The following is an 11,451-nucleotide window of genomic DNA, read 5'->3' on the forward strand; positions in this document are numbered from 1 at the left end:
AAAAAAAAAAAAAAAAGAAAAAGAAAAATAAATGATAAAATAGAATTTAAATTTAAATTAAAAAAAAAAAAAAGAACAACGCTAGCTTTTCAGTACAGGTCCATTTCTGTGTCACTGACTTACGTGTAACTTTTGACCCTGAGATCTTTTGGGCTTTGCTTACAAACAGCTTCCCACACAGTAATTTGGTTCTCTCCGGCTACTGCCCCAGTCCACTCACTTCCTCCCAGGTCCCCTCTCAAAGTTAGAATTGAATTAAAAGAAGTCCTTTGGGACCAGCAGTTGGCATGATGGCTATGTTGTTCGATTCTCATGTAGTCAACTGCGTTTCAAGCCCCAGACCCGGCAGCTTAAACTCACACTGGGCGCGTGTGCGTGCGTGCCCAAGATCTCGCGAGGAGAATGGAGGAGAAGGGATTGTGGCATGGCCATCTCCACTGAGTGGTGATTTCTTGCTTTATGCCTCTCTCTGTCTTTCTGGTGAGCGCACACACCCTGTAGCAAAAACCTCTCTCAAAGAAAAGAAGAAAAAAAAAGAGGACCTCCCAGGACAGGAACTCTAAACTGTGCTCTCTAGCCAAGCTCGGGCCAGAGCCGTCCGTTACATCTAATGTCGCTTTTCGTTGTTTCCTGCCGGGAAACTGTGGTGAGCCCAAGCGGGCAGGGCAGATCCATTTCCTAGTTTTCATTTCTTGTTTCCAGGGTGCACTCATGCACTGGGAAGAACTCCAAGGAGCATCGTCTCCTTGTTGGCAATTTCACGTTGGCTTCTGTTTCAGAACCTTGTGTGTCTTCACTGCGTTTTGAGATAGCGTTATTAGCATAGCTCGGTTAACAGCATCTGTTTCTTCCCATTTAAATTCCATATCCAAAGAAACATGTGCCCAGCTTCAGGAAGCGCGCTGGATGGATGCCTAACGGTTGTCCTGGACATGTTCCCCAGAAAAGAGCTGCCCTCGTTTGCATGTTGATGTTCTTTAGGTTTCTTCCACGTGAGGGAGGAGAGCAGGATGAATCACGTCACTAATGAGGGTCCTGGGCCTTTATATCTCAGCTAAGACTGAAGACCTTCAATCTGAAGTGGCTGGGGGCTGGAGGAAGAGGGAGAGGTCAGACGCCCGTCACCAGCACGGTGCCGATCACAGAGCCAGGGCAAGGCTGGAGCCACAGGGCTGTGGTCTCGCAGCGCACCTTGCTCGGCACTCGGAAGGGCCGTCTGCTTGGCTCAAGCTCTGTTGTTGTCATCTTGAAAACGTTTGAGTGTCTGCACTGGGGGTCTGCATTTTAGTTTCGCACGGGGCCTCGACTACTGTCTGTATCTAATTGTGGCTGGAAGGAGTAAGGAGCCCTAGTGGGAACTCAGTGCTGTTATTCGCTGACATACATGGGGATGCTTCCCTGTCTTCTGCGGAACCTGACTAGATGGGAGATTTTTTATTTTTTAAAGAATTATTGATTTAAATTAATTAATGAATAATTACTATTATTATTTAATTTGACCAGAGAGAAAGGGAACATAAGAAAGCAAGCCACTAGATCTGGGACCTGAACTGCAGTAGGCCATGTGGGAGTTGAGCATCCAAACCACCATGCCACTTGCTGGCCCTAGATGGGAGTTTTGACAAAAGTTAAAAAAAAAAGAAGAAGAAGAAGAAAAGAAAGAGAGAAGTAAAAGAATCTGCCTTGGAGGTGTATCTCCCTTGAGTGGGGAGGGCCGGGAGGGCTTCTGGCCCAGACATCCTTCTGAGAGCAAAACCCTGTTTAAGGCGTGGTTCTGACATCAGAACGAAAACTTGCTACGCCCCCGGAGGGTCCTTGCACGTGCACTGCTGGTTATGCCTACTTTTCTCATCAAGGCCCCAGACCCGCCAAACACAGTGCATAATACTGTCACTTTCCAGTAACATGCCTGCCAGGGCACTGGCGAAAGCTGTCTGTACGTCGAAGACTGGGAAGGGGCACTGCGGAAGACAGAGAGGCACACGTCAGCCTTGCTTTGGAGGGAGTGACATGACTTCCTCTTGACATTTGCTCTGGAAACTCGTTTATGGAGGGAATGAGCTGACAACTCAGGGCTGGCAAAGCATCAAGATGGGGAGTGATAGTCATGAAGGACCCAACACAGACACAAAGGAAGACAGCCTCGTAGAGGGAGCTTTCGCGAAGCGCACCTGCTGCTGCCTCTTGAGTGCATTTTCATTTTCCGGGCCTCTCTGCTTTCAAACTGTCCGTTCGCAGATGCTGTTGAATCCTGCTCTGTATCAAGCATGGCCTGGTCAGCCTGCTCTCTGCACCCTTGCACCTTCCCCACTGAGTGACGCTCGAGGTCTCTGGTGTTTGCTAAGATGATGGTAGGTCCTCAACATAAGACGTCTACGCCGCCCTTACTAAACTGCACTGTACCCTTGACGATCAGTCTAATCTGGGCCTCATCTAATGTGAGGGCCTGCACCTACTCAGCAGGTCTCTACGCCGGCATTTCAGTCACGGCTGTGAGAACACGAGACGACTTCAGTAAGTTAGTGGAGAAGTGGAAGTAAAGTACATGTTTATTTCAATGCAAACGTGTTTCGAAATCCATGCATGGTTGTTCATAATATCCATTTCCACGAACTTTTCCTGATAGGTAACAGGCAGGATCATTAAATAATAAAGGTTCAAAAAAAATCCTTATGCCACTGTAGAAACAGCTAAAGCTGCCCTACCCCAAAATACATGTCCACTATTAGCTGTGCTCTGTGACCTCAAACGTCTTAACCAGAAAGTCACAAGTGATGAACGCACAGTGCTCACCTGAGATGTGTTACCCTCATGAACGTGCCGGCCCAGGCTGCAAATACAGTATGGACGGAGTAACAGGCCCTATTTCCCAGAAGTCCAGAGGGCCTGTGAGGGAGGACACGGCAAGATGGGAATGTGTTTTCTTCCTGTGGAGAATTGTGAAAAATAATAGTGGGGAGGGGACAGCAGTTAGTGTCATGGCTATGTCGCTGGACTCCCATGCAGTCGACCAAGGTTCGTGTCCCTGACCCAGTGGCTTAAAACTCACGCCGGGCGCGTGTGCGTGCGTGCCCAAGATCCCGAGAGGAGAATGGAGGAGAAGGGACTGCGGCGTTACCATCCCCTCTGGGGGGTGATTTCTGGCTTTCTGTCTCTCTGTCTTTCTCTGTCTGTCAGGCGAGCTCATGCGCCCTATAGCAAAAACCTCTCCAAAAAAAGAAAAAAGAAAAAAAAATAATAGTGGGGGTGCAGAGAGCAGCCCAAGGGAGGCCAAGAGTTTCCACAAGGGCCAGAGGCTGCCTAAAGGCAGAGGGGGCCCAGAAGGCGCCAGGACGGAGAGTGGAGACACTCCTCCAGGTGTTCGCACGAGCTCGTGCTGTTGCTGAGCGGTAGTCTGGACAGAAGTCAGCCCCCTACTGTGTGCAATCTGCAGAGAAACGACACCTCTCCACTGCCCCTCTGGGGTCAGCCACTGGGCAGGGCCACGGGGACCAGGACAAGCCGGGTGAGCTGGACGAGGCGGAGGCAGGAGGGGAGGGCTGAAGGAAGGTGGGCTTTTGTGGGCGATCTCTAGCCGGTAGGTGCGGGGAGGACTTGAGAAGGGAGGAGAGATGACGGGACCTGAAGGTTCCCTTCTTAATAGAGGGCATGAGTCTGTGACAAGTGAGAAGGTCCCTTTGATTTTTTTCTCGTTTTGTTATTGGGCTTGTGTACTCACCGGAGGGAGGGAGAGGGAAAGTGAGGAATCACCCCCTGGGGGAGACTGGCCATGAAATCCCCAGAAGGGATGACCATGGCCCAGTCCCTTCTCTTCCATTCTCCTCTTGGGATTTTGGGCTAATAGTTAAGCACACATGCACACATATCCAGGGTGTTTTTCAAGCCACGGAGTGGGGGACTTGAACCACGCAGTCAGCTATGCGGGATCCAGCCACCTTACCCATCACACTACTTGCTGGCTTGAGGACCCTTTAACAGTGAGCAGGCTGGCAGAACCAGCTGCTTCGAGACTTCCTAGGATTGAGGAGGGCTGGCCAGACGTGCAGCTTGAGAAACCGGGTGTTCTCCGGTATGTCGTAAGTCCGGCTGGGTGAGGTGTGTCATGAGGAAAACAGGCCCACTCTTTGGAGGATGAGCAGAATCCTTCCCAGTGGTCTGTCTCTAAGCTGTACCTATTCCTTGAGACGTTTCTTTCTTTTAAATGTTTTCAACCCATCTAGCCTTTTTTAATGGGCAAATTAGTGCCCTTGTATGAAGCCAGAGATAATGATTTACAGGTCTCACAGGTTATAATGACAATGAAATAATGTAACCCAGGTGCAATTTTCAAACTCGGCTTCTGGGGGCGTAACTCCCTGGACTTTACTGTCTCCTAACATTCCGCTCATTCATTCATTCATTCATTCATTCTTTCACAGGTCTTTACCCAGTGCAAAATCTGAAGTGTCAGGCTGCTTGTAGATCAACGTTATACGTCTAGTAATCATATCATCAATTAGCAGTATAATAATTAATCACATCGATAGTATGATTGATAGTTACACTGTGGGTCTGTACAATGTGACATGGGGAAGCTAGGTAAAAGATAAGATTTTTTAAAACAAATTTTTAATGTAATGATTGCAAATGAAATGCAGGGTTGGCCCCACAGTGCGGCAGCCATGTGCGACTCAGGAGGGGCTGGATCCCACATGGCGGCCAGGGTTTGCTCCCTGCCTGGCCAGCCTGATGCACACTGGGCAAGTGCAGGAGCGTGAGGAGCAGCAGTTGGCTGGAGGGCTGGAGGAGGGATCAGGTTGTGACCACACCCTGCAGAGGGTGCTCAGCGCACGCGCTCTCTCTCTCTCTCTCTCTCTCTCTCTCTCTCTCTCACACACACACACACATATGTACACAAACGTTCTATCATGAATACAGAAGGGGAAAGTTGAAAATGAAAAACAGCAATCCACACGCATCTGTCTCTTTGTCAACAGCCGATGCTGAATGAGGCCCTTGTTGGTCGTCCAGTATCTCACCTACCGAAAGGCGATCCAGGGAGACAGACGGTGGGGTGGAAGACCTCAAACTCAGCCAGTGCCCCATCGAGCCCATCCTCTTCTTTCTTCACCTGCTCCCTTTCCGCTTTCTGCATGAGTGGCTGGCGTGCCCTGTAATCAGGCTCCGTCAGGCAGGCCTCCTGACTTGGCCTGTCTCCCTCCCGTAGGGCTCTGATGCTGCGCTCTCACCCCATGTGCTCTCCTTCCCATCGCAGCCGCTGCCTGTGTCCCAGGCTCTTCACTCCCACCTGGGTCTGCCTCTCCTTCCTCAGTCTGAAGTTTCTATCCAACCTGCCACACCTCTGCCAGCTGGGTTCCTCCAAAATGCAAATTTGATTGTGTCATACTCTTATTTAAAAATCTAGCTGGAAGCCAGCAGGTGGCATAGTGGTTAAGGCGTGGGATTCCCACATGCCAACAGCAATTTGAGTTGGCTGTTTGAACAGCACACCAAATGAATAAATAAATAAATGTTAAAATAATAATAATAAAAGGTCTAGCTGGAGGCCAGCAGGTGGCATGGAGATTAAGGTGGTTGGATGCCATATAGCTGACTCTGTGCTTCAAGTCCTGGATCCAGTGGGTTGAAAATCGGGCTGGGTGCATGTGTGTGCCCCGAATCCTGAGATAAGAGTGGAAGAGAAGGGATTGCAGCATGGCCATCCCTCCTGGGAAGTGATTTCTCACTTTCTGTATCTCTTCCTGTTTGTCTCTCCCTGGTGAGCACCCATGAGCTAGAGCAAAACCAAAAAAAGGTCTAATTTGGGCCAGGTGGTGTTGAGTATCACAACAGAACCCACATGAGAAGGTTCCAGGTTCATGTCCCAAGACTTCTCATACTCACCTGGTGTGCACGCTCACAGTCCTGGCTGAGACTGGGTGGATTGTTGCATGAACACTGCTGGGGGCTCTCTCTCATGGCAGAAATAAATAAACTTACAAAGTAAGAGAATATGGATAAATTCCATATGTAGGGAAGGTAGATGGTTAGATGAGTAGGTAGTAGAGGGTCTGAAGGGCCATTGGCATCACTCACGGAAAACGCCCCGGACCACCCTCCTGTGGTCAGAACTACCCGCTACTCAGGATTGGGGGTTACCACAGGGACCTTGTATAACGTGAAGGGACCTTGTCTCACTCGGAGCATGCTCAATGCTGAGTTTGATGGTCCTCAGGTGACCTTTGGCTCAATACTGTAACCCTGTGGGTTTCACTAAGGTACTCACAGGAAATTCTTATCTCATAAGGCCCAACAGAGCGTGTGCAGAAACGAGAAGGCTGATGCCACGCACGGAAGTGGAAAACGAAGGGAGGGGAAAAAGAAAAAGCCAATCAAACCTAGGCAGAAGGGAAGAGTACCCTACAGAGACCCAGTAAAAGCTCACAACAGAAACCTGGAAGGCTGGTATCCACCCTCGGGCCAGCCTTGTCTCCCCATTAATGCCTAATTGAGTATTGTGGGTCAAATAGGGGCCCCAAAACGTCAGGCTGGAGTCTCAACCCCTAGCACTTAAGAATATGACTTTATTTGCAGATAGGATCATTTTTTAAATAATTATTTTATTTAACTTTATTTATTTATTTATTTTCATTTGACCAGAGGACAGAAAGTGGGAAGGGGAGTGAGAAAGCAGACTGCCAGGTCTGGGACTCAAACCACAGTCGACCACGTGGGAGTCCATCACCCTTAACCATCTGCCGACCCTGGAGATAGGATCTTTACAGAGGCAATCTAATTCAAATGAGGTCATCAGGGTTATTCCTATTCCAATGTGACTGGTGTCCTGATAAAAAAGAGGTCACAGAGGCACATGTATGGGGTAGGCTATGTGAAGACAGGGGTGCAGCTGCCACAGCCAGAGAACTGCCGAGAACTAGGAGGAGGCCAGGGACAACCTTCTCGAGCACCTTCAGAGGGGGCAGGGCCCCGAGGGCACCTTGATCCCAGCTTTCTAGCCTCTGGAACTCTGAGATGATAAGTTGTAGTTGAAGACACTTCGGCCTTTTCTCACAACCCCAAAGGTACCCTTACCATATGACCCAGCAATTGCACCCCTTAGTATTTACTGGACGAACATGTATGTCCACACACAAATCCACAAGTAGATGTTATAGCAGCTTGCTCATACTTACCAACGACTTAAACCCAACTAAGATGCCCATGGTGGATGAATGGGTAAATGAACCGTGAGATGCCCAGACAACAGGATACTATTCAATGCTGGAAGAAATGAGCTACCAAGCAATGAACAGATGTGGAGGAACCTTAAATGCTTGTTATTATATTAGTTTTTTGCTGTAGGGTGTGTGCGCTTACCAGAGAGAGATGGGAGAAGTGGGGGGTAGGGGGTGTGAGAATAATTTCCCAGGAAGGAGGTGGCCATGCCTCAATCTTTTCTCCCCCGATTCTCCTCTCCGGATTTTGGGCATATACACACATCCGCCTAGCATGATTTTCAAGTCACCAGGTCTGGGACTTGAACCACCCTGTTGGCCATGTAGGATCCAGCACCTTAACCTCCACACCATCTGCTGGCCCTAAATGGTTATTACTAAGTGAAAGAAGTCAATCTGAAAAGGCTACCAACTGCATGATTCCAACCATATAACATTCTGGAAAAGACAAAACTACACAGACAGGGAAAGGACACAGGTTTCCAGGGGCAGGGTGGGGAGATGAATGGGCAGACCACAGAGAACGTTTAGGGCTGAACACTGCTGTATGCACCGTAATGGGGGACACCTGTCAGTGTACACTTGTCAAAATCCACAGTTGTGCGAGCCCAAATGTCACCTGTGGGTCTGGGCGACCATGACATGCTGAGTCGCTTCGATTATGACCAATGGACCACAATGGTGGAGGGTGTGGATGAGGGGTGGGAAGGCCATGTCTATGTGGGCATGGGAGGCTATGGGAACCTGGAGCTCGCTGCTTGATTTCGCCGTGAACCTCAGCAAGAAAGTTCATGAATTACAAACCAAAACCAGAAACAGGGTTTATATCAAGTCGTGGGTGAGCCTTGCCATCTGGCCCAGGTTTCTTGCCTCTTCCTCCTACCCCACAACCTCACGGGAGACAGTCTCAACTATTTCTCCTGTCTCACCTCTGCCTTCTGTCTTTTTATTTCCTTTAACTCTGCCGGAGTTCATGGAATGCCGGTGTCCTAGAATGAGGCTTCTGCTAGCATCTAATTTCCCTTGAAAATACGCTCTGGCTTTTCTGGTGCCTAAGAAGCTCTAACTCCCTGCCCGGATCTCCCAAACCAGAGCTTTCCCGGGTATCGCCCTTCCCTGGTTTAGTTCTAGTTAATTGGGCCTGTCTCTGATACATGACCATATGGCTTCAATACGCATGTGCTCAGTATCTCCTAATACATTATCTCCTGGACCCAGAGCATTCGGAAAAACGTTGCAAATGGAACTTAATTAAAAACAGATGGACCCTCTTTGAACCACTTCCTTATCAATGAACAATTCCCAGCTGCCTCACTATCCCAGGGAAGATAGAGACCATCTAATCTAACTTTTTCCTTTTGTAGATGAAGAAGCTCTGAGGCCAGAGATGTTCGTGTGACCTCCCAAAGTTCACGCGGCAAGATAGCGATAACCCTGGGCTTTGAGTCAGAAGACCTGGGTTCTAGTCTGAGTTCTGTTCTGTCAACCTTTGCCTGTCTCCACTCGTGATGTGTGTTTGCAGGGACCCTGGGGTCAGATGCTCCCCGTGTAGGAATTCCAGCCACCTCTGTGGCCGCCATGCTGTGTGGAGCAAGCAAACCCCATTCGTTTCTTGCTGGCTTTTCTCCTTCTCTTTCCATCAGTCAGCAAGGCTTCAATACATTTTGGAAGATCTCACAGTTTGCCCTTTTTTAAAAAAGTTTACTTAATTTTCATGAGCACGAGAGAGACCAGCACTCCAACAAGGTCTTACCATCCTTAACCCTCCCTCCAGCCAGTCAGGCTCTTGGGCGCCCACACTGCCTGTTTCAGGCCGACCTGAGATCCAAACCTGCAGCCTGCCCTGTGGCGTCCAGCACTGCAGAGAAGCGCGACTGCTGAGCCACTGCGGCTGGGTTCCTTGTTCTGCAGAGTCCGCTGAGGCTCACCCTGCAGTCTTACAGACGAGGAAACGAAGACCCAGAGGGTGGCAAATCTGAAATCAGAACCCAGCTTTGCAGACTTCAAACCAAATGCTCCCGCCATGGTGTCCCAGCACTGCCTGAGCTCACACAACCACTTTATTTTATTTTCGAAGAATTATTTATTGACTCTTAATTGTTTAATTTGCTTTAGGCTATGTGCACTCACCAGCGCGAGAGAGAAAGAGCATGTGAGAAAGCAAGCTGCCGTATCTGGGACTTGAACCATGGTCGGCCATGTGGGAGTCCAGTGACTTCACCACCACACAACCTGTTGGCCCTGACATAGCCAATTTATTTAGCCAATAGTGGGTGGAAGTTGAGTTGGGAGAAACGGAAAAGAGGGCACTAAGGAAAGATCTGAAAATACTCAATTAATTTTGTGTGAAGAGAATCCAATGCTTCTAAAAACACGTCCTGGTTGAGAGATAACATTGCTGCCCTGAGCTGCTCTGAAGATGAAAAGCAGAAGTTTATGTTGGCAAGTCTTCTGCAGGCTGCAAAAAAGGGAAACATGTCCTTATTTTTGTGTAACGACTGCACAGATTGTCAATTTCATTGTGTTTTGCTCGGAATTGAAGACAGTGAGAACATACCGGCCTTTATTCACACTTGATTCCTCAGTTTATCTCACTGGTAAACATTTGATCATTTCTAAACCAATTAACCTTTGATCTCTAATGTCCTGTCTTCACCAGACCCAAGTGAGGGCAAAGGTTATTTTGTTCAATGAATCAGGATGGCGATGGCTGTTCCTCCAACGTGGCTGTTCCAAAATGCATCCTTTTTTATATCTATTTTTAGAGGTTTTCTTTTAAAAATTCAAGTCCATCAGATTTTTATTAAAGGAGGCATTATGAATGATATGTGAATGATAACATTCTGGGATAATAATTTGAACACAAATGTTAAGCTCTTAGCCTCAAAAATAGCTTTTTTTGGAGGGGGAACTACTGCTTTCATAATTTAAAGACAATTTGGGCCTTTTAAATTCTTAATTGATGTTGACGTTGAAAGCTTAGTTTCTATTGGCTAATCACATTGGTTTTCTCCTAAATCAAGTAGCCATTTCGACACTTTGGAGTACTGGGAGTGTTGTGGATTGAATGATGGCCTCCCCGAATCTGTGTGTTGAAGGCCTAATCCAGGTCATAGAATGTGACTATGGTGGGAGAAGAGCTCATCAGGGTGGGCCCTAACCCAACATGGCTCGTATCGTTGGAAGAAGAGGAGGTTTGGACACAGACACGCACAGAGGGACCGCCACGTGAGACACAGGGAGAAGGCACCACCTGCAAGCCCAGGAGAGAGGCCTCGAGGTCACACCTCTCCACCACCTCGATCCCAGACATCCAGGATCCTGCCCGGGTTGAGCACATGCTCGCTTACGAGGATGCTTCAAGAGCACAAGGGCCCTGCTTTCCCACTGAGAGCCTAGGACATGTGGCTTCTTACCTTTCAGGCCAACAAGGGCTCCCGTGTGAGGCCGCGTGTGGATCTGATCATGCCTCCCTGGACAGGTCTCCTTGACTTGTGGCCATCAGTCTTTTGTCCTTCACCGCGAGTCTCTAGATATTCTGATTCTTGAGAAAACGTCCAGCAGATTCTGAAGGGTAGTCAGTGTGGAAACCACCGGGGTAGATCATCGCCAAGATTTCAGTCCCCGACTTCCAAAAAAGAGACTGGAGCCTGGAAGCCATGACCCCTAGTGGTCTCTCTCCGCCCACACAGAGCACCCCGGCTGTCATGTCCTGCCCACGTCCCTGCCAGGTGCCAGCTTTGAAACTTCACAGGGCACCTTGAGTCCTGAAGGGGCTGGACAGGAAGAGCTTGGGCCACATTGGCTGGCAGAGTTAGGGCAGTGGATGGCAGGCAGAGGGGTTTAGGTGAAGGACGCAGAGGCCAGGAGAGATGCTAGAAATAGCTCTGTGAGGCTAGGGCCCAGTGGCACATGGGTTCACGGGCCAGGTGGAATTCCATTTCCTAACACACTCGTGGTGTGGCCTGGGCAAGGCAGGTTTGAGCCTCCGCTTGCTAACTTGCAAAACTCGTGTGTTTTCTGCCCTTTCTCCCTAAGGAGACAGTTGGGGGACCAGCAGTTGGCGTAATGGTTATGTTGCTGGACTCCCTTGTAGCCAACCACGGTTTGAATGTTGGACCCGGTGGCTTAAACTCATGCCGAGCATGTGTGCATATGTGCCTAAGATCCTGAAAGGAGAATGGAGGAGAAGGGATTGTGGTGTGACCATCCTCCCTGGGTGGTGATTTCTTGCTTT

This window comes from Tupaia chinensis, unplaced genomic scaffold (assembly GCF_000334495.1).
Source record: "Tupaia chinensis unplaced genomic scaffold, TupChi_1.0 Scaffold000061_1, whole genome shotgun sequence".
Taxonomy (NCBI): Eukaryota; Metazoa; Chordata; class Mammalia; order Scandentia; family Tupaiidae; genus Tupaia; species Tupaia belangeri.